Source organism: Ambystoma mexicanum, chromosome 8, assembly GCF_040938575.1.
Source record: "Ambystoma mexicanum isolate Mex_15411 chromosome 8, UKY_AmexF1_1, whole genome shotgun sequence".
Classification (NCBI taxonomy): domain Eukaryota; kingdom Metazoa; phylum Chordata; class Amphibia; order Caudata; family Ambystomatidae; genus Ambystoma; species Ambystoma mexicanum.
Window position 1 is genome coordinate 462,869,110 of NC_090929.1, and position 25,320 is coordinate 462,894,429.

The window sequence follows — 25,320 nt, forward strand, 5'->3', positions numbered from 1 at the left end:
TTAAATAGCCTCAAAAGTAGTCCCAGGTAAGAAGTCCCTAGAACCACACCCAAGTAAAAAATAGTCCCTGTAGAAAAATAGTTCATTTCAGGCTTCATGTTGGATTGGAGTCATTTGCAGCATGGTCTGCCTGAGGTAAGTAATGACTATAAGCCTGGCGCCTAAGGCGCCAGGACTGATTCCTACTATGAGCCTGGTGCCTAAGGCGCCAGGACTGAACCCAGATAGCCCCTAGCCGGGGCTGCTGAGGTTTTATTAAATGTCTAGATGCCTGCTCCCGCGGCTGATGGGCTTGGTCCGGATGCCAGGGGGTAGGCATCATGACAGGCACATTTTAAAAAGTAATGAGAGGGGTCATCCCCAGGCCAAATGGGCCTTTTTAGCACTTGCACGTCAATTATGTCGACATGATCCAAGTATGTAACGGGTACAGATTTAATTGTTGTGGTGTGTCCATTCTCTAGATGGATAAAGGCAGGTCCATGTACACACCCAGACTCTACCTGTGCGGCCACATTTTTTCTGAGAGAGGTATTTCCCAGGTGGGGGTGTGTGAAGTCATGAGATCAGATAATGGAGCTCACTTTGTAAACGAGATTTTCGAACAGATTAGCTTGCTGCTTGGTATAAAACACACATTCTCATCGGCGTAACATCCGCAAGGTAACAGTTTCTGTGAGAAGCTCAATGGCTTATTAAAGGAAAAGATAGCCAAGTTGAAGCTTACTCTAAGAAAGGGATAGTTGCACTGACAATCATTTTATGCCACACGAGATGGCCACAATAAGAAGAATGCGCACTCCCCTGACACCTCGAGATAGAGCTAGATGTGATGCCCAGTAAACAGGAGAAATATTAGGGTCTGAAATGCAAAATTACCTGAATTGCATGACATCTTGCCTTACTGTAATTTCAGACCAGCTGCAGAGACGACGAAAAGGGTGCAGGGCAGCAATGAACACAGAAGAAGATACTACTACAGGTAAAGCTCAAGGACTTTGTGTACCATCAATTTTCCCTGGAGATACCATCCTTGTAAAGAACCATACAAGGACGAGGTAGGACGAGCCAAGATTTAATGGTCCCTTTACAGTGGAGGATTGCACTCCTTCTGCAGTGAAGTTACAAGGCAGGAGAGCTTGGATTTTCCTGGGCGATATCAAACCCTACATCGGAAAAGGCCCCCTGCCTGCAACTCAGCGCGAGGAGACTACGAGCGACGGGGAAGAACCACAGCACGTGCACACGAGATCCATGACGAAGAAAAAGGACGCATGACCAGCCAGACAAAGAACTTTTTTTGCAAATTGTGGCCTAAAATTGGACACTTCCTCTGAGCAAAAAAGGGGATAAAGACATAAACAAAGGAAACTCTGTTCATCCTAGTTGCAGGGTGAAGAAGAAAATTGGACGTATAAGCCACAACATAGTCTGTTGAAATTTAACCTTGAATCGAGACGCATTAAAACTGTGACGAGAAAATAACATGCCAAATTTTGATCGAGGACAAATAAATTGGAAAAAAATGCAGTATCCTGACTCATTCCATACCGAGACCTTATTCGGAATCACTTGTGTCCCACAGTAGCGACATCACCAAGATTGTGGTGACATACTTCAATCTAGTGCTAAGATCGTACCCGTCATTGGTGGGGAGACTCACCAGTGTCACTGACTTTCTTCAAGATCCTGAAATCAAAAAGACAATAAGAAGATTGCTTACTGTAATTGCCGAACAATTTCTCCTACTTCCTGAATACAGCGAGGAGAAGCCAAATGTCCCAAGCAAAGAAGGAAGCAAATGAGCTTGTTAATACATTGTTCTTTCGCATAATCGAAGACTGTCCAAATCTTGTCGGAAGAGCAACAGACACACTCACGTTTCTTTGAGATTTGAGCACACTCCTAAATAACATTGTGATCTTAGTTGCACTCCACGCAAACAGACAATGCAGACATTGTTTACATTCAAGTGAAAGCATACAGTGCTGAACATCACCAAAACGGGACAAACGTCCCTGTCACCAGAAGACAGTAGATTTGTCCACAACATTTTCTTTCATTTAATTACTGACTTTCCAGAGCTAGTGGGGAGAACTGTCGAGGTTGACGTCCTCACCTTCATCAGATGTCCAGCTAACGCTACACAGATGGGCATGCTCTTGCATGGAATAGTGATTCAAATGGAACTCTCCAACCATCAGCAGAACTATTTGAGAAGATTTTAGACTTTACGCCGAGGGACAGATCAAGAGAACATTGCCAGAGATTTCCTTTCTTATTTTCCATTAACAAAGGCACATGTCTTCGGGACTGAAGCAGATCAGGGGCACGGACTGGGAGCTGACATATTTTGAACATGCACAGTAAAGAGACTTGCTGAATTATCGCTTGATTTTGACACCTTCCATAGCCAAGTAAAAGAACTGTATCCCGAGATAATAGACAATTCATTATTCACAAGAGGGGGGACAATTGTGTAACACCTGAAATTCACAACAAGGAATCCAAAAGACAATATTGTTTAAAGGACTATAGTAAAAGGTAGACATTTTGACGAATGATCGAGATGGGGATCCAGAGCAGCACCCTTGTCCTCCCGCAGGAGGAAAGAAGGCCACGTTTCTTTGAAAGTAAATGCTGCCGCCTGACATACTGAAGAAAAATGTATTTGTGTATTATATTCATCATTGTTTTATTGTCATTAACGATCAGAACTGCATTTTTTATTGGTGCACAAAGCATTCCTATTCCAGTGCAACCACCTAATGATGTGCGCATGAAACCCACGAAAGTACCCAGACCTTACATAGTCATTCCAGTACCTAGAAGATCTGATGGTGGAATTAATGAACCCGAGATGGATGTGATTAGCAATGACACACACACACTTGTGGTGACAGATGAATCGAAAAGCCGCAGAAAGGGTCGGCAAAGCGTGAATGTGACAAGATTACTGACAGCCGCATGCATGCAAACACGGAATGCACACGCAACAGGCCTAGTGTCAATGACTGCAGAACCACAATTCAAAGCCTAAGAGATGAAGAGACTGCCTACTATGGGAAATATCACTACCCGTAAAGCAAAGAGCAAAATGAAGGAAACGGACATCATGGAAAGACAAGAAGAGTTGGAAAAAAAGCCAACAGAGACAGCTGTATCAGAAACTCTTGATCCAGCACCAAGAAAGGCAGAAGCAAACTCGGAGAAGATCTCTGCACGAGCACAACTGATAGCTGGAGAACAACCAAGAGCAGCCATGAACTCATGGTTTTGACCATAAGGACTGCATTAAAACATAGTAAGATAGTTCAGGGTGTGATCTTAGAAGCAGAAAGTGTTCATGGCGACCCAGAATAAAGTTTTTAGGTCTGAATACGAGTAAGGTGAATCACTACCAACAGCACTGTAAGATTTCCTCATGGCCTACTAAACCCCTCTTGTCCAACGCTTTATCTCAAGCAAAAGTATTCTAGGGTGGCAAGGTTGGCGACCATCAATTACGGCCACTAGCAGTGGTAGATGATGATGCAGTCTGAAAGCTACAGATACCGCATAACCAGATGCACAGTGTACAACATCAGATGGCAGACAGTGGTGTGAAGATAGGCAATATCACTCTCCTGCAGAACAGGCACCCAGCGCACAAATGATGTTTGCCATTGAGATACAACCATGGGAAGTAACCAACACCGGCTGCTCCATGGTCATGGCCTGCAGTGGTAGAAACTTTGTCAAGATAAAAGAGCAATGGACAAAAGTGGAGCAGGAGACGCTGGTGCAGATGAAACAGTGGTATTACCCAAATTGGTCATTTCAGTTTGATTGTATGTTACAACTGGCCAAATTCGGCCAGTACCATTTGGTCGTTTTCAAACGACCAATTTGGGTAATCACTACCAAAAATGGGGAGCAGGGACTGCATGGAAAAGAAAAGCGGACCATGCAGCGTCGGATCCGACCCGCGTAGGTGGGACGGTTCCGACGCTTTTGGGTAAAAACATGTACGACGGCAAAAAGGTAAGTAGGGGTTAGGTGGGGGTGTGTGTGGAGGTCGGTATGGGATTTTAATTAGGGCAGTTTTGGCTGGGACAACATTGGCTTCGCGGACGAATTGTCCACGGTCAATTCGGCCACGAACATTTGTGTCAGTCAAAATGTATACATCCGAATCAGTACCTGATGAGATGCAATCTGAACTGCAAGGAGAGGTCTCCCAATGGAACGAAATCACTACAGTACCCCTAGCAAATGGAGAAAAAAGTCCAGAGACACAAGAAAAAGTCAAATATCCCACACGAATTTATAGGAAGTCCCCTTGAGATTGCAGGACTATGTACTACATGAGTAATGTTCTCTTGTCGAATTTATATTTATAAAAAAAAAATGTCTTCAATTTCTTTACTATATTGACAATATAACATCAACTACATAACCAATATACAATATCATACAAGGCGGGGGGGAGGGGGAGAGGGGCCCAGTAACATCTTGTCACTTGTTTATTTTCCCTATATGTTTGAGGGGAGGGGTGTTGTGGTGTAACGGCGCAGGCAGCATGGCATGACATCTATGTCGGACATGATGAGTGTAGGACGCATTATCGTGCATGTTCAATAAAAGGCTGTGGCTGATGCAGTGTGCGGCCAAGAGCATGCCAACACACCAGCTCCATGTCCTCTTCTGTGCCTCTGCTTAGCCACCAGACCCTCAAATACTCTTGAGCCTGTTCGTGACTGGGTGTGAATAAAAATGGTACCACTAAGAATCCATGTCACTTGACTTAGTCTTGGCGACCACCTGCCAGAGGCGTAACCAGGATTGTCTAACAAGTGGGGCCTGAAGTTAATGTAGTTAGGTCTACCACAGTGACATTAACACCTGTAAATGTCAACAGAGCACTTCTAAGCAGGCATTTACTGATTTGGGTCGGGCTTTGCCCGCTCAGGCCCTACCCTGTCTACGGCTCTGCCACCTGCAACTTACCATGATTGAGGAGGCGAGTCAAGCAAGAGAAGGTCTGTAGCTCAAGCGTCATAGCTTCACGTATATACACTGCACGAGGCAGCTTCGGGTAACATTTAGAGGAAGTGGGAGCATTGCGCACATCTTACATCCCGAATGAAAGACATTGAGCAGGATCAGTAACTTTGCAGGACAGGTCTGTTCAAAATAGTGGTCATTACCAAAAAAAGGAATGATTGCGCCTAGAAATGCAGGCCAGTTGTCCACCCCAGTTAGCGGCCCGCCTGACATGAGCTCTTCCACTGCAATACCACTGCGAAGTGCTGAGATGGGATTCTATTCCGAGACCCAGAGGCAAGTGCTATGCTTTAATCTCTTAATTTCTTTACTTTAAACTTTTAGCAGTAAAACGAACAACGAAAAAGAAACTACAAACCCCAGCAACACCTTGGCCTTTCTATAATTGAACTTTAAACCTCACATGGTACTCTATGACCAATCTTATTAATTCTATCCCTATGAGGTCATATTCTGCCCTTGTCTCCTGCTCTTTATTTTCTGCTTTAAGCTGATATGTTGCCTTGTGTTTTATTTATAAAATTATCCACTGGTATATTGTACTTGTTTTCAGCCTGGTCGCTGGGCTTTTTCATTGTTATTGTAATGTATCTGGGATGGCGTGCTATTACTCTTCGGTGGTATTGGTACCGGCGCTTAACGCGCCTCTTCTCCCGTTGCTGACATGCGTTTTGGTTTTATTTATTGCATCTGGTCACCTCTACTATCCCTTGAGCAAGCATTTCACCTGGTGTCTCCCTCTCCGCTCACAGTTGTTCCCGCAGCTCTGTTTTCTTAATCCTGCAAGCAGGAGGCCTGTCAGCCGTGAGCTTTGCATGGCTCTTGCTCATTTGGCCTATGACGGGTGCCCTCTGACCAGGGCCGGTTGAAGCTGCGTAGTGGCTCGTGGGGGCCCCTTTCAAAGCTATGGTTGGGGTGCTTGCCTACAGCTGGGAAAATCAGAATGAGGTGCTGTGTGATACATGGGCTATGATGGAGCTATACGCATAACATCAATCACTCTCTGCATCTTAATTCTGTGGCAAACTCCTAGAAAAGGCAATGGGGGGAGGGATGAAAAGCTGCATATCATCACGGGGCAGGTGTATATGCCTCTGCACTGTAAAACAAAGAAAGGCAGCCAGCGGGGTGCCAAAACAATAAATGTTCATTTAGGAACGCTATTTAGGACCTTGCTCACAAAGAGAGAGTATGCAGTGGAAAAGCAACACGTTGATAAAAACGTTGCTGATGCAGCAAGACACCAGAAAATGCAGCCTGTAACATGGGCACTGCAAAGCGCAATTGAAGAAGTGTGTATCTTCTGACAAGCCTGGTAACATGGGGGCAGCAGCTTGCCCCGAGGGCGGTTTCTACTGAAATAGTTAAAAGGCCCCTATGCCGTTCCTGCCTAAGAGGGCGTTCGGACCGCGAGAAGACTGTTCATCAACACTATATGAATAATTAAAATGCCGGCACCACTTCTTTTGTGCTTGGAACCCGAACCGCCCTTGACATTTATATTTGATTTCTGCTCTTCGCTCATCTATGCCAGAGTTTTTCTCCTCCAATGTGCAATGTGTTATCCACGCTGGCCCTCTGTTTAGAGGGGCCACCCTGTTGTGTGGTACTGCTACACGTTTCCATTCATAGGAGTGCTGAAGTAGGGTTTCAGGCCCTATCCATTGAGGGCTCAGACCTGGATCCGCACCTGGGGGAAAAAAGCCCGGCTTTCAGCACTTGCAGTGAAGTCCGCTGCATAGAAGGCTGCTGCTCTTGTGGGACCACTGCACGGTTTTATTCATTGGAGTGCTGAAGCGTGGGTTCAGGCCCCGCCCCTCAGGACGCGGACCCAGAAATAAAAGGCCTGCAACCGGCCCTCGAGGTGAAGGCCACCACTGCCAAGGCCTCCGCTCTTTTGTGGCAGTCGTGGCAAGGTAGAGTCCAGGCAATGCTGGCCTCAGCATCTTGGACTTTGATTGTTGGGAATACTAGCACTGGCTGCCGGGGTGGGAGTCGGACGCTGGCAGCCCTCCAAGCAAGTCAGGCGTTTCCCACCCTAATGCAATAATAATTTTTATCAGTAAATGAGAAAGCCGGTACCCGTTTAGAGGGTATTAAGCAAAAAAAAAAAGTTTTATTTTCGTGTCAATCACACTATTGGCCAATGCTAGCATTGTTGTATTAGAGACGAGTTTCAGTAAAATCACATATTTAAGAAGGTTTTTAAACATTGTGGGTTCTGTATTCTATATGTGCATGATAGTAAATAATTTTAGCTTTGCTTTTTGATATTTCTTAGATATAACAGGGGCATTTTGTATTTGAGACAGCGAAAAGCGCCTAACAGACTTTCTCCTCCTCCTTGTCCAAAAAAACCCAGCGATTGTTTAGATGAGGTTAACAAACTCATTTCTGAAACTGAAAACCTTTTGAGTGACACACATGTGGGGAAGTCAGAGGTCTATCAATGGAAATAGCCCTCACTTTTTGAGTAAAGAATGTGAGACTGGCTTAGGTGTTGTGGATAGACTAAGGCTCCAAGTTTGAAACAGACCACACTGAAATTGTATGCTCTGAAAAGGGACCTTCTAGACAGAAGGCATACCTAAGTACTGGACATGTCTCAAGAACTTCCCCGCACAATCCACCAGCAAGGAGGGAAAAGCTATCTTTTAGCTCATGTGGTATCTGCGTTTCCTGGACAGTCGCCTATTTCAAACTACAGCTCAGGGGACACTCAGGCTCAGGGGTCTCCAATGCACAACGAGCCGTACGGTCATGTTCTGTTCTTTATCCAAATAGATGTATACCAATTGCAAGTTTATCCCCAGAAACATGGAGTTTATATTTACATGATATTTCTAAAAGTTATAATGGTTTTCAGGAAGGCACAGCCGAGAAAGGAAAATAATTTCCAAATATTGTACCCCATTTAGATGGGGAAAATAAAATATTGGGGTCAGTTGCAATATCTTGTTTAGATAAAGATATGGACAGGAGTTGTCACGGCTGTGAAACACTCCAAGATGATTTGAAACTGACCAAAGGGTAGGGGACAGCACTAAGTGACCAAATTAATTTAGTCTTAAATACTTTAACATTATCTCAGTAAAGTGAAAAATTATCAATGTCTGAGAAAGGGGACAAAGAAGAAACCCTGAATGCATTAGAAACATGAGCCTTACATCATTAACCCCAATCATCCAGAGCCCGCAACTCTTCATTAGTGTAAATTCTTACATTTGTTGATAATACAAGTGCAGGTTTTTCAAGGGGATCTAGAATCGATCCTCAATAAGTAAATCTTACTCTGTCTCTATGAGGAAAGGAGAAATCAAGAGTAAAAGTACTCCAGCTGTTGTTATGATCGTCCCAGATGCATCTTTTTCACTTTAGAAAAGGAGGAAGTAAGAAGGTAAACGCAGCCAGTCGTACAGGGGTTCCCCCTATTACTAGGGAGGCAACTCAACCCACACAGGGTCCTTGATCAATAAGGTTTCTCATTGGTTTCGAACAGGGAAGGATTATGAGGCAAGATATTTATGCAGTAAAATTACAGTTCGAGGGTTCCTGGATGAGTAAGGGCACTGATAACTGCACCTTGGTTTTCTTTAAATTCCCTTATATGGTACACAGTATTATGTCCAAAAAAGGCAGGTTTATTTCAGAAAACCATGCAAAGATACAAGTTTGCTCTGCTCAATATTTTTTTGAAAGAGTGAAGGGGAACTCGAAGGCAGGCATCATATATCAGAGGATACAATGCAGCAAAAGGAGAGGGAGTCTACCAATAAGGACAACACATCCAACACGTTTTTGGAGGGTGAAATGATTAAAGAGAGACCTTCTAAACAAGATAGTCTAAAAGAGATGGGGCACAGGTAAAACAGTCATTGGAAGGTTAATTCCTCTCCTCCTTCAACGATCAAAGAGGGTGAATGAATAATGGCTACTAATACACCCATGAAAGCCAGTAATATCAACCTGCCTTATCGTAGCGCCCCCTAGAGTAGTCTCCCTGAACCCTAAAATTTGGCTGACCATGTCTAAAATGGGATACCTGGGAATCCGATAACACTTCAGATCGTGGATTTAACTTGACATAGTTGCCCTGATGGATGGGTCTATATCTACTAATGAGGGACAAATAATGTTATCTATAATATTATCTTTGCACACAGCAAGTATCAAGTCTAGAATTTGCAATGATTATTAACAGTCATTCGTGGGGGATTACACAGTTTGCTGTTTTCAATACACATGGGTTTTAATCTCACAATATAAAGCTGGGTATTTAACTTCCTGTGTTCCCATAATTGCATCTAGAAGTGGCCGCGAGAGGTGGACCTATGATTTGGGTTAACTCAAGCTGTGGGACTAAACACATTGTTTAGAAACTAAAGACCCAATCATACCATGCATTAGAATTGTAGAAACTCAGTCTCTGTATGTAATGAATCTATACACTACTGATATGATGGCCAATTTCAAAACAATTGAACATTTTCTAGCTTTTTAGATCATTTGATTCATCAACTTTCTGGAATTCAGAAAATTGTGAGAATTTTAGTGGGTGATTTTAATGCATCTCTTAACCCATAACTGTTAAAAAGAAAATGGCTGATTGTTTTTGGGATACACGGGGAAACCCTTACCCTATCTTAGATATTAGGGGCTGAATAAAAATGCAAAAATGTTCACTGGTTTTAGGATGTCGCGACAGATTCTGCCATTTGAATTGTTGGATCCCATATGACATGCCCTAAACCTACACATACGTCTCTGTAAAATGAAAAAGTGTTAAACCATACATCATGATAGATGTTGCTAATTGGGGCATGGTACAAGATATGGAAGAAATTCTCAATTTAGGGTGTGATTAAGAGAAGAGTTTTGGGGCCTTTTCTGCGATTATGGGGTGTTCTATCCCATACCAACATTCCTGTGCCCCTCACTTTCAGTCATAATTTTCAGATCAGGTGATCACATTTTGTGGAAGGTGGGGTTTCATTAAGGCAATGGAAAAGGGATTACCCTAGTTTGAGCAGATGTTAGGCGAGAATACTGACTGGATAGACTTAGTGACTCAACATGAATTGTTGGAACACAAAGTAGTACCACATTTTATTCAGCGGGTGGAAAAGAGTGGGGTTTGTTTCTAAAATAAAGTGCTTTGATAAAGACTGTATGTAAACAAAGAGAGAACTGATACATTAGTGAGGACTGGACAAAACAATACAGGGAATGAAACTAGGGCCATTAAAAAAACACTCCAAACAATGTGTGGCAACGTAAAAAGAAATGTTGTATATTCAAAATGGGAAGAGCTAGAAGTATATGTAAGTAGGGGTAGCCATTTCATTGCTCATGGTCTGCAGCCATTAGGAACCACTACCACATTTCTAAACAGTATTAATTGCAAAAATGCGTATGATGACTTTTCAAAACTGTATTGTAGTTCATCTATGATATGATATGTTATGATAAGGCATTTTTAACACGCCTATACACAAGTGTTTCAAGGCGCGACAGGGCAAGGGAGGGGAAACAGAGGCAAGACAGAGACAACGATCCTACTAGGCCATGTGATATTGAAATCAAGCGAGTGCGGGGGGGAGGGGAAAAGTGCAGGGGGGAATGGTAATCTATGGTTACAGATCATTTGTTGTATGACTATGATGCTACTAAAGGAAATATGCATGACGTTAATTTCACTTTGGAGGACGTTGAACACACGACTCTATAACAAAAACAAACAAACAGACATCTCCAGGAATGGATGGAATCCTGGGGGATTTATATCAAAGTGATCTTGAATTGTGGTGTATAGCACTTTTAGGACGGTTTTATTAACCGCCAAAATGCAGGCCTCTTGCAAGTCTATTTCCAAATGGGTGACAACTCGAGCTCAGGTAACTATAGGCTGATTTTTCTTTTGGATAGCCTGTATCATGTGTTTAGTAATTTAATATTAAATAATCTGGAGCTAATTACTGAAAAAGGCAATTTGATCTTTGGCCAACAGGTTCGTTTTAAAAGGGGTCAATGGCACACGTAAGCATGCTTTTGTTTGTTCCTATTCCTTCAGAAGTATGGGTTTTTAAACAAGTACAAGCTTTGCTGTGCTTTTGTGGCTGTAAGTTTTGCCCTTCATTCTATTAATAGTAAGAAACTCTGGCATGTACTAACAACAAAGGACATTCCTTCAAATTTGATAGAGGTCATCAATGACTAGACACGTCCAATAGTGCCTGTGTCAGACAAGGGTGTGTACTGGCCCCTGTGTTGTCTAGTTCATATGTAAATGCAAACCTTAAAGAGCTGACCCAGACTGGCATAGATGTACCACTGATGGGCCCGGCCGGGAGCCATGCCCAGCCTGCTTTTTTTATGTAGATGATGCAGTTCTGATGGCCAAGAGAGGCAAATCATTGAGACACCTTGTTTACCTTTTTGGCAATTGTTGTTGCAATCTCCATCTAGCAGTTAATGCAGCAAAAACTAAAGTCTTAATTGTGGGTCAGAAGAATAATAAAGCCCCTTCATTTGAGATAAGTGGTGAGTCTATCGAGGTTGTTCACATGTATTATCTTCGTGTCTGCTTTATATTAGGTGGATCCTGGGTACAGGCCGTAGTTCCGCTGGCTGTTACATTTCATAACAAATGGGTGAACCATCAATTAGGTTGGCTTACATGTATAGCCACATACTGGTGAGAATTACATTGGGTTCGGGAAATCTTGCTGGATTACATTTTTTTAATATTTACTTTCCCACCTGTCCTCAACCACAACGGGTCCATTACTCATGGAATTGGGCCATCACAATGTAGATGCCCTTTTTGTATTCATGTCAATTGCCGTGTGGATCAGAACATGGACCAGACTACAGAAAGATAAATATAGGCTACTGGTGCAGGAAATTAGTATCAAAGAGGGTGCTCAGAAAATGCAATGGCTGATCCATGTAAAAATGATATCATTTAGTGTAGGCCTGCCCGGCCTTTGGTTCTAACTGCAAAGTATGTAGAAAGCAGACGAGATTTTGACAAAGAAGTACTGGGATCTTTCTAATGTCCATTTAATCGGCTGATTATTAGTTTCACGCCTTTGCACAGAATATTTGTGATCAAATTAAATTTGGGACATATACTCATTATATTTGCCTCTAACTCGTACATTGTATATCGAGCTTTCCTTGCAGATTTTACTGTAACTTTCTTAGGTTAGAAAATGAACAGAAGCAAAACATTCTGCTCATGTGATTTACAGCAAATAGAAACGCCGGTACACTTTTTGTTTTCATTAACGTTTTATGTGTCTATAGGATTTCAGCATCTTTCCCTCTGTATTCATAAGACTGATATATCAGGCAGCTACTCATCCTTTCTGCAGAAGCTCAAAAGATAAAATGTCTAGCTTTGCAGTGAGCCACCTTTTATAGTGAGCTTGCCATTGTTGGCACACATTTCTCAAATCTGACTTATGAATACCTATCACTTAGATCCCCTATCACATGTAGTAGTTGCAAGATAACTCTTATTAAGATCACTCCTACACCTAACAACTGCTTGAACCTGGTTCTGGTTTATCGTCCACAACAAGATATACCAGGTTTTTCGGAGGAATTTATAAGTATCATGTCCCCATATTGGCATTGGGCGATTTTAACAGATGGCTTGGGAATTCTCAAGACCCTGATGCCACCGAATTACAACTTCTCAAAAGTCATGACTTCATCATACATAGTAAAGACCCAACTCATAATCTAGGCAACACATTGGACTGGGTCATCACAACAAATCGCAACCTAAATCCTTTACTGGTAGTCCCCTGTATCTGGTCTAATCACTTCTTCGTGTCTTTTAATTTCTCTCTAACTACACATGAGATCAATACGAAAAACGCTCTAAAGAAAGTGACTAGCAGGAATTATAACAATATTTGTAGCAATGACCTGAAAAGCTAGCTGAATAAGAGTATGACTAACACCTCAGAGCATGATTGCCCACAGTTGCTGGCAGCTGAATATGAAAGGTCATTTACTGACCTTATAGATCAAGTAGCACCAGTGAGGGAGAAAACTCTCATAGAAAGTTCAAATGGGCAAAAGTGGTACACTCCAGCCCTGACCAGTCAGAAGCAAGAAAAGAGGCGAGAAGAAAGAACTGGGCAAAGGAGCAGTCAGCGGAAAATAAAAATGCTTGGAAATCCCTCGAGAAACTCTATCGTAAAGAAATAATTCTGGCAAAATGAGGTTACTACGAAAATGAAATAGCCAATGCCAAAAATGATTGTAAAAAACATTTTGAAATCTTGAGAGATCTCGAGAAGCCTAAGGCACTACTTGACACCTTTTCTCTGCAGACAAAGGATTGTGAAGCCATTCAACAGGCATTTTCCCAAAAATTAAAGTAGCACAGGATAATATTAGAAATAACTTAGAAAATCTACTCACGAGGTAACAGTAGAGAGTACAGAAACTACAACTCAACAGGAAAAAAATGGTCTCCTTTCAATCTGTTTCTCACGCTACTATAATGGCAACCCTGAAGAACAAGAGACCTTCCACTTGCTATGTCGAAATATCTTCCATCTAAGATTATCCTGGATAATAGTGAACTAGTTGTACCTTTATGACTCGCTTTGTAAATGCCTCCTTTGAAAGGAATGCAGTACCAGACATTTTAAGAATGTGTCGGTAACTTCCCTCATTAAAAAGCCTGGCTTAGATCACAAATTATATACAAACTACAGACCCATAATGAATGTTCCTTTTGTGGACAAGCTAGCCACCTTGCAGCTGCAGCAACATTTGAAAATGTTTTATATTTTACACTTTTGGCAGTCAGTGTTTAGATCATTTCATGGTACAGAAAGTGCCCTTTAAGATCTTCAAACTGAAATGCTAAGGATTGTGGATAAAAGTAATTTGGGGCTGCTGATTTTATTGGATCTATCAGCAGCCTTCGATCTCGTGGATCACGAAAAACTCTTGGTAAGACTGTGTAATGGGGCAATTATAGACTAGAGAGCATGTTCAGGCTCTGTCCCCTACCTTCCTCAGAAGAAACAAAATTATAAGATAAGAAAGGGCACATTTGAAACTGCACTTTATATTCTCATGGAAATGCAGCTGACACAAAGAATAGCTAGTTTTGCGCCACAGAAGTAGGGAACTGATAAGGTATTAGCTTGCACAATTAGTGTGTTTTAAAATAGAATAGGTGACTGGAAGGTGTGTACACAAGATAGGGACTCATTACACAAGTAGGGCCAAAAATTGTTGGCAGATAAGGTTGCTGCTACCCATAGGAAGGGAAATAATGTGAGAGGTATGCACTAGGAAATCGGTAGATAGCAAAGCAAATGTGTTCTGCATAGGAAAAAACGTGACAAGCAGTTGCCATTTTAAATTGCACCAGCACAGCAGAGAATTAAGCTCTGTAGCTTTAAGAGAGTTCCCCAGCCAAGCACGCTATTTGTAACAAATTTAATTTAATTCAGGAAAATGCTGCGGTGGCTGTATGGTAGCTGCCTCAAAGGATTGTCAAGATCCAGGACACCGAAGGGGAGGTTTATATAACGGAACAAGATACCACTGCGAGCATGCGACTATTAAGGTAAATCATGTTACAACAACACGGCAGACTATTTGAAGTCCATGGGACAAACTGAACATCTCATGAAATGTCCTTAGTGGCAGACAGATTAATGTCTCAGCAATTGGCTAGGCGTGACATAGAAACACAGATGCGCCTAAAAAGACAAATAATTACTGCAATGCAGTATTCACATGGTGAAGGCAGCATGACTCATAATAACAGTTATTCATAAATGTGTCAAGAACAGAATGGAGTGTTTACTGTTGCAAGAATAGGGAGGGCGGTAATTAATGGAAGTGGGCAAGGACGCGGTCCTTGAAACTCAGAGACATCATGGCAGAGGTAACATAGGCTGTTTTATTTAATTAAAACACAGGCAATACACTTGTCCTCTCATCTACCTAAACATGTAATGATGCCGCCAGTTCATGGAGACTGTGACTGCATGTTAACAGATAAGCATATGTCCCTTTCACTGCAGAAGTAATTAAGAGCTTACCAATACCATTCAAGCATGATGAGATTGTATATTTTTATGCAATGTTTTATGGGTGGGACCTTAGAGAGTTTCCCAATCAGTAGGGTGGAACATATAGATACCATATGTAGCTTAGCAATTAGGACCACAGAGCAGTAGAGATAGGTTTTCATAGCTCGGTGATTATGATGACACCAGAGTGACTCACCAGCATTATAGTTCAAAACGGAGAGGAATTCGAGAGGCAGAGCTTTGCTGTTGATCTTGTGTTCTCCCCAACTGCATTCTTCCAATAAAAGCAGGGAGGCCTTGCATTTGGCATACCACAATCCACTCTGTGTTGTGTCTTTATTGGCAAATACCAGGTAGAGGGCTTTTTGGACCTCTGATTTTCATCTGGTAGCAGAGAACGGTAGGAATTTTGTGGACTTTTGGGTGCTCCCTGCCACCCTCCTTTTCGGACAGTGGATCAGTCAGGAGAGCAGTTCTTTGTGCACAACTTAACAGGAGGACTACAGAAGCCGGATTTGGAGTGGAATCTGCCTGGTCTTCCACTACCCGCTGGAAGCAAAGGAGGAGCTGGCAAATTGAGAGGACCCCGGGGTCCACAATCCTCAAAGGTCCACGGAAAGTGAGTATTCTATGTGCATGGTAACATTTGGGGGTTGGGGAATTTATTGTATGGTATTTAAGAAACAATGAAGTTGATAAAGGATATCCCTAGACAAGATCTTGGAAGGCTGCGCAGTAGGGCTCATGAGAGCACATCCTTCTTTTAAGGTAGAGTAAAAGAGATAGAGAGATAAGTATACCCCAGGGGAAACGATAAAAATGGAAGACAGCTGTATTTTTGTGTGTTGTATTGTGTTTTAATTGATTAAATTGTTGATTGCCGGCATTGTGTTGTGTTGTAAGGCAGGTCCTGTAGAGGCATTTTTCCTTGTGTGTTGTGAGTTTAGCAGATAGTATTATTTGGTAAAGGTTGATGGTGTAAGTATGAACATTTAGATTGGGAGCGGATTTTGTTGTTGTGACCCAGAGGTAGGATTTGGATATTGGGACATGGCCCCATACAATGAAAACTGATTTAACAGGTGGTGTATATTTGAAGTGGGGACGAGGTGTGAGTAAGGGAAAGTGTGAGGGAATTGTGAAGAATATTTTTGTTATGCTTATTGGTAAACTGACCACTATTTGTATTGTTTATTCTGTGTAAGTGCCAAGCTGTGCGCTGCTTAAAAGTTGTCACCATGTCAGATACCCCAATAATTCACTTATGCAAAGCGTTCCCTAGATATAGTACTAAAATCATTAAGTATCATGCTGAGTGGGTCAAAGGGACTGCTGGAAAGATGTACATGTCAGGCCACAAGAAGGCGCCACCTCTAAAGATGTGCTTCAACATATGTGCACATACTTGCACACCATACACAAGGCAGAAATCTTAAGAACAGGCTAGGTATATTAGAGCTCTGGAAGGCCTTTGAGGAAGAGACAGTGCAGCCTAAGAAGGAATGGGTGCTTAATATGTGTGAATGGGAGCGTGAGCAGCCCACAGCGCTGCTGCCTCCTCCCTCTGAGGAGAGCGCTCGCACACAGCCACCAGCCCCGCAATCACCAGCTGAGGCAGGAGTATGCGCACAATTCACAGTTCTGCCTCAATATGAGGAGAGCACACCAGCCCCGACCATCCCAGGAATATACCCGGTACAAGCAGCACTTGTAAGGTATTGTAATCCCAGATATGAATTCCGTCATGAAGAAAATGATGATAGTAGGAAGAGGGTAAAATTGGTATAAGGAAAGGCGCCATTAGTGCCAATGGAGAATGAAGCATGGTGCAGCACAGAGACACAGTTAAGGGCTGAGGAAGAGTATAGAGGGGTACATAGCTTCGCAACGCAGCTAAGAGCAGTTAAGAAAGAGCTCTGGAGAGTGAGAGGCCTGCAGCTAGATGGTCACAGGGCGAGAAGCGTACCCATAGGCAATGGAGATAGTGGAGAGACTATGATGGAACCAGAGAAAGGGGTAGGAGGAAACATATTGTTGAAACTCAATGGGAAAGGCACAACAAATAATTATGTGAGGGTAGTGGGTTATGAAGAAATAAAGGAAGCAGCCAGGGAGGAAGTCAGGAGGGAGACACACAGGAAGTGATAGAGCAAAATGCACAGAGAAAGAGGGGGAATGGAGAGAAGCAGCAGAGAAGATGCAGAAAGAGAAACAGGAAAGACAAAGAAGGAAATGGAGGTAGGAGAAAGGGATGAGTATCTAAGTAGCCTGAATGAGAAGAACATGAGAATGGCAAGAGAAAAGGAAGAAATTGAAAAATTGAGGAAGGAGATGAACCAGAAAATGAGCAGAAATATGATGCCAGAGATGTGGGGAGAAGGGAGTGGGATAATAAACCTAGAGACCAGGGGTAGAGATGTATTGCCAGAGATAATGAGTCGAACATACGTAAGAGAGCCTGTTAAGGGAGTGAGTTTTGATCTCAAACTTGAGGATGACAAGAGTGGAGAAAGTAACAGAGAGACAGATTGGGTAGACAATGATGATGAAGAGGGTAGAGAGGAGGCAGCGCAAGCCCCACAAATGGATACCACAGGACCAGGCATAGGAGAGATAGCAGATTTGCTAGCGTCAAACTTAAGCCTATATCCACCCCTCACATTAGTACTCCCCATACATAAGGACCATAAATCGCCATATTTCTTAAGAAACTTTCCAGAATGCCAGTGACACCGTGTAGCTGAGACATCGAAAAAAAGAACTTGTGCAGAATTACCTTTGTGCAAGAAAGGGATAGCACAATTCCCACTGCTTCACAAGGGATTAGGGCAGCCCTACTATACTCCATGGAATCAGATAGACAAAGATAGCTTGATGCATAAGCTGCCATTACTCACAGCATGGGCGGACAGGCGGATCTACAAGCTAGAGCGAGAGACAGCTGGGAAGCATTAGCTATAAGTGACATGAAACGCCTATTTGCATCCATATTGGGTGATCAGGCAGTGGACGTGTAGAAGTGAGCAGGCTATTTTGCAGGGACAGAACATAACACCACTAAATATCATGGGTCACCATTCAATAATTGTAGAGCTAATGTGTGGAAGGCATTGAGAGTGCTATTTCCAGACCAATCTGACATGAGCACCAAAATGACTAGGAAGATGGAGCCTACTGAGGACCCCGCTGCCTATATTCAAGACATTAAAGAACATTGGTGTTTGGAAACTAAAGACCATTGGGATAAAAATATAGCAATGTTTTATCATATCTTATGTCAGGACCTACCTGAGTCAGTTAAAAAACATTGTGGAGATTGAAATGAGACCATGGCCAGAGATAAAGTTGACTATTGTCCATCACTGTAGGTCAAAGCAGGAGAAGGATCAAAACAAAATTGAGGAAAGGCAAACAGAAGAGGCAAAATAGATGCAGACGAAATTATCCAAAATGGCTGAAGAAGGAGCGGTATTGATAAATACAGGAGATGGGAATAATGGACAGGGAGCTGTCATGCCACAGCAGGGCATGGGTGGTTATTTTGCAGGAAGAGGGGAGAGTAGTTTTTACCCCAGAGAAGGAAGACGATTTGTTCACAGAGGGAGAGGAGATGGGTTTGGTGGGGGACAGCCCCGCTTCGGAGCACATGGGGCACTGGAGCAGTATGTTGGACATGTGGGAAAGTAGGACACATTTCACGAGAGTGCAGAAGTAGAGGAGCAATGCAGCAAGGTGCAATGCAGTATGGGCTAAGAGGGGGGATGACATATCCAGCACCATATGGTGCATCACAGCAATACTATGGTTATTATGACTACATAATAACCCTTGTCTCAGGAGTATAGCTCAGGAATAATGTGCTCGCCTTGGAAGCAAGAAGACACAGAGCAACACAGGTTCGATCCCTGGGTCCACACTTAGGAACCTCTGGGTATTAAGTGCATTATAAATAACCTATCATATCATGTCATATCATACACACAATACGCACCAGATCAGACACAAGCACAGCAGGTGCAGCAACCACAAGGGCCACCGGTACATCCACAGATAGCACCACACCAACCACAGCAGACGTTGACACAACAACCACAGAATGCAGTGCAATCCCACCAAGTAGTGACACAGTGGGATATGAACATTTTGCCACATACACCACTGATAGGCGGAGTGATGGTGGTTGGGGGGAACCCCTTTGCAGGGACAGGACTGAACATGAATCCCCAATAGGACAGCCCACAGACTAGCTTGATGTTCCCTGAACAGGAACCAAGGTTGGAGGTATCTATAGCCGACCAGACTCTTTCTTTCTTAGTTGACACTGCAGTAACAACATCCTGTGACAGTAGGAGAGCAGATGGTAGCAATCCCATTCCTGTATTCCAGGAAGACACCTGTTAACATATTGGGAAGAGATCTTATGGCCAAACTCAATATGTCAACATTATTCATAGAGGAGGGCATAATATGCTCTACACCAGGCATATATTTCCAGACAGCAAAGGAATACATACACGCCTATAATGGGCAGAAAGTACAGAGGGGAGTACCAGTGGATCCTGAGGTATTTTTCTATGGAGTACAAGTGATGTTAGCATGGCTTCCACGCATTGAGGGACAGTTATTGATACTACCCACAGACATTTTATTCAGAACACAGATACCTACAGATGTAACTGAAGGGCAACTGGTTACAATTGAGCTAGAGATGGCTGCAGTGAGGGAGGATAGAGTGATTTTACACAGCACTGAAGAGGAAGGGGTGATTTGGCGCACAGTAATACCACTTGACGCATCCCACAGACTAACCCATTTGACAGATGATGAGTTGTTTGACTACAGTGACTCTGATGATGAGGTATTGGTTGAGATAGATGTACCATGTCAATTGAGAATGGAGTATACACAGATGCCACAACAAATAATGCTAACTAAAAAAGTACCATCATTTATGGAAGATGATTTGGCAAGGGTACCCGGCACACTATGGACGGCCAGTCCAAATGATGTGGGGCTGTTAAAAGGGAATGGAGCAGTAAAAATAAAAATAAAGAAGGGGACAATCCTACCTCGAGTGAAACAGTATCCAATATCCAAAGAAACAGATGAGGGTATTAATGAAACAATAAATGCGCTCAAGAAGCAGGGAGTGATAGTGCCATCAGAATCTCCCTTCAACACTGCTGTATAGATAGTGAACAAATCTCAGGGAGGGTCGTGGAGATTTATTTATTTATTTATTTATTTTACATTTATAAAGTGCACAACACTCTCAGGCGTCACGGGTTAGCAAGATTAGCATGTGCCCATTACCCCGCCCATGCGCGCGCAAACAGATGCCCAAAGCACTGCAACTGTCTAGTAAATGAGTTACATGACTATGTGATGTCCATGGCTAAATACCCCTCTCTTTCATTTCCTGACAGGAAAGGGAAAGGCAGCGAGGTATCGCTAAAGGCACAGAAAAAGACAAAATAGAATTGAATACTACTGCAGTTGGCAACTTTTCCTGTGGGTCAAGATAGCCAACATAAGACGTTACAAGAGTGATGCCTCCCTGCCAAACTACCAGGATCCCGAGGGAGAAGAGAACCAAAACCGACCCAGGACAAGAGCCCAAGTGTATTCTGAGAAAGAAGATAAAAGAAATAAGGAACTTCACAATAAAGGAGATATAAATCATGTTGCACCACTTAAGGAACACTGGTGCTGAACTATTACTGGAACAGTAAGAAAGGAGTTGATGCTGAGTACTTTTTTACTATATCACCAGCACTGTATTAAGGACTATTTTTCACAAGAGAATACATCGATAACAGACCATTTTTTCTACTTTTCTATCTTTACATTTTTATTGGGACTATTTTCTATCTTCCACATTTTTATATTTTTATGTTTTTTATCAGCACTATTTTAAAATGTTCATATTCTTCAATGAACCACATAATAGTGGAAGTGGTTTTGAAAAAAAAAATCAATCAAATATTTTATCATTGTCATTATAACTGGTTGTAAATGCTTGGAAAAAGGTATATACAGCTCGCCTCACTCAACTGAAAAATAATAACCTACTATTGCCCGGTACTAAGTAAACTGTACAAATGTTTTCATATCCATACCCCGACCAATACGCTCCAGGACACATCTACAAACGACTGACATTATGGCTATTGCTGTATTTCTGTTTTCTTTTCTCTTTTGTTGTTTTTATTTCTTATTTTATCTCACACTGCATTTGACTGATTATGATAAGATAAATGTGTTCCTATGGCACAATGTTAGTGAAGAAGTTAAAAAAACAAGCAGATTTCCAGTTAGAGTAGGAAATGGTATTCCGTTCAGTTGTGGATGCAGTGAGGTCTAGGAGAAGTATTGCAGATGATGAATATTACATGAAAAGGTATTTTGACAATTCCATAAATACTGAACAAAATTCATGGTATAGGTCAATGGAGAAGGTGGGGAGAGAGAGATCACGGGAAAGCTGCTTTGTTTGCTCACTTATCCCCCTATTCCATGACACCCTCTCAGGTATTTATACCTCAAGAAGTACCTGAGTCCAGAGCCCACTGCTTGGTACATCTCGCAGTAAGCCAGACCAGAGGACAATTTCAGGGACAATCGGTCATGATGAAGTATCTCTCAAAATCAGAAATCCCATACGTAGACAACTATGTAAAAGATGATGGAGGGTATAAGAATGAAAAGTAAGGTGCTCAAGTACATACTATCAGGTCCAAAAACAGGAGATTGGGAAGTAGTGGATCACCAAATATTAAGGTGTACAGATGCTCAGATTAATTTGATACCTCATTGTGCCGACAGACCACAATTGCAAAAAAAAAGGAAAGTATATTGCTCTGGAAGATGGGTTGATGGAATAATGCGATGCAAAGCAGAGGCAGTATGGACTGCACCAATAGAAGTGATAAAAAATGCTGTCAGTGTGCTGTGAGGAATGGAAACAAACTGCTAAATATTTAACATGTGCGAGAGATGAAGCAGGACCACTACCCATAAACGAACTACAAGCATCAACATTATGCTTCAGAAATAATTGTTCAATAAAGCTTGGTAACATTGAAGGGTGGAAATGCATTATGGATTTACCAGGTATTAAAGTGGGCAGAGCTGTACTAATGGACCATTACTGGGACTTCGGTACAAGAGCTTATATGCAGCTTCCACCCAATTGGTGTGGTATTTGTACAATAGTGCTACTAAATGCACCAGCATTAGTGATACCACAAAGTGAGGTTGACATTGGGGCTTTTCCTTCAATGGCACACAACAGGAAGAAAAGATCCCTAGGCCTAAAACGCACAAAAAGAACTAACTATTTTTCCAAGGAGGCCAATGCTGCATTGGATGGAATCCAGGAGAGTCATACGTTGTTTGGTAAAACAAAAACGTTCTTCACATCCTTTCTAATGCCTGGCCTGCAAGCAGCAGCAAATGCACACTGGATCCAGATAACTAGGTGGGAACTGTTACAAACTATTAATGCCACGGTTAAAGGCTTCAATGCCATCAAGGAGGAGTTAAGAGCTGTCAGATTGATGGCCCTATAGAACAGGTATGTTCTGGACTTCCTCACATTCATGGACTGAGGAGTGTGCGCAAAGATAGGGCAAAGTTGCTGTACATGTGTAGCCACACATAATGGAGAAGGGGACCTTGGCAGAGTCCATATACTCCTTGAAAGAGCTGCATGAGAAAATGGAGGAGGCAGTGGATGGCATTGAGGACGATAGCTGGTTCAGTTATCTATTCTCATGGATGCCTACCTGGCTGACAGATGCATTCAAATTTCTGTTGGCAGTTTTGGTACTGGTCCTAATGGCTTTTTGCATCTTAAGAATAGCAATAAGCCAGTGTAAAAAAACTGACAAGAAGACACTCAAATTGACAGTAATGGTTAATGTGGCTGACACCGAACATCAGTACACTCAAAATGATGATGAAGTTTACTGTACCATGTACCCATTGGGTCAGCCAGCTAGACAACCTGGAGCATTTTTTAAATGGCCAAAAGATACCCATAACTACAATGAGCACTGGATGAAATGTGACAAATATGGCGTGTACTTACTTATGACATGCAGTCCACCAGAATACGCAGCACAAGGAGGTAACTTGGGGGGTCACCAAAGTGTGGCTGCCCAAGGATGGCTATAATATGATGAGACAAAATGAAGGAGTGGTGAACTCGACCAGAGGGGGGACTGTAGTGGGGCAATTATTGACTAGAGAGCATGTTCAGGCTCTGCCTCCCTGCCCTGCTCAGAAGAAATGTAATTATAAGAGCAAAAAGGACACATTTGAAACCACACTTTAAATTCTCCTGGAAATGCAACTGACACAAAGAATAGTTTGTTTTGCGCCAGACAAGTAGGGAACAGATAAGGCATTAGCTTGCACAATTAGTGTATTTTAAAATAGAATAGATTAGGTGACAGGAAGGTGTGTACACAAGATAGGGACTAACTACACAAGTAGGGCAGAGAATTGTAGGCAGATAAGGTCGCTGCTACCCAAGGAAAGGAAATAATGTGACAGGCATGCACCAGGAAATCGGTAGATAGCAAAGAAAATGTGTCCTGCAGAGGATAAAATGTGACAAGGAGTTGCCATTTTAAATTGCACCAGCACAGAAGATAATTAAGCTCTGTAGCTTTAAGAGAAGCCCCCAGCTAAGCACACTATTTGAAACAAGTACATTTAATTCATGAAAATGCTGCGGTGGCTGTATGGTAGCTGCCTCAAAGGAATATCAAGGTCCAGGACACCGTAGGGGAGGTTTACATAACGGGACAAGAGGCCATTGTGAGCATTCAACTATTAAGGTAAATCAAGTTACAACAACACAGCAGACTATTTGAAGTCCATGGGATGAACTGAACATCTCAGGAAATTTCATAGATGACAGATTAATGTCTCAGCGATTGGCTAGGGTTGACAGAGGAACGCGGATGCGGCTAAAAAGACAAATAATTAACACGCAATATTAACATGGTGAAAGCAGCATGACTCATAATAACAGTTATTCATAAATGTGTCAAGAACAGAATGGCGTGTTTACTGTTGCAAGAATAAGGAGGGCCGGATTTGCTGGAAGTGGACAAAGACAAGGTCCTTAAAACTCAAAGACATCATGGCAGAGATAACATGGCTGTTTTATTTAATTAAGCTCAAAGGTGATACACTTGTCCTCTCCTCCCATCTACATAAACATGTAATTATACCACCAGTTCACAGAGAGTGTGACAGCAAGTTAACCGATAAGCATTTGTCCTTTTCACTGCAGAAGTAATTTAGAGCTTACCAATAATATTCAAGCATGATGAGGTCATACATTTTTATGGGATGTTTTATGGGTGTGACCTTAGATAGAGAGTTACACAATCAGTAGAGTTGGACATATAGATACTGTATGTAGCTTACCAATTAGGACCAATGAGCAGTAGAGATAGGTTTTATTTTATAGCTCAGTGATTATGATGACATCAGAGTGACTCACCAGCGTTATATAAACCGTGTTTTCTGTTGTGTTCTCCCCAGCTGCATTCTTTCAATAAAAGCTGGGTTACCTTGCATTTGGCGTACCTCAATACACTCTGTGTTGTCTCTTTATTGGCAAATAACAGGTAAAGGGCTATATGGGTTTTGGACTCTGATTTCCAATTGAGTAGTGTGAGCAACTGCTCTAAGGAAGCGGTCTGTTGGCTTAGATCTTTCCTCAGTAACCTAAGGTCCAGGATTGTTTGAGGAGATGTGCTTGCTGTGTCCGAAATACATAAGTGCAGAGTTCTGCAGGGGCCTTGTATTTCTCCTGCCCTGCTCAACATATTTTGCCGTCCATTATGTGACCTCCTGGATGCCCTTGGAGTCCGTTTTACCAACTATGCGGACAACACTCAGCTCATTATGGAGCTGAGTGGTAAATATGAAAAAGACTCAGAAAGAATCTCCACAGTTTATGGTGCAATACAGAGTTGGATGATACTTAATGGCATGGGCCTGAATAGAAGCAAAACTGAGCTCCTGATCTTTAGCTCCCTGGAGGCCCGCACCAAACTTCAGGCCCAAAATGTTGCTTTGATATTGAGAAGCACCATATCAAAGTCGCTAGCAAAGTTAAAACCTTTGGGATAATCCTCAAGCCATCCCTGAGTATGTGGACCCATATAAACACAGT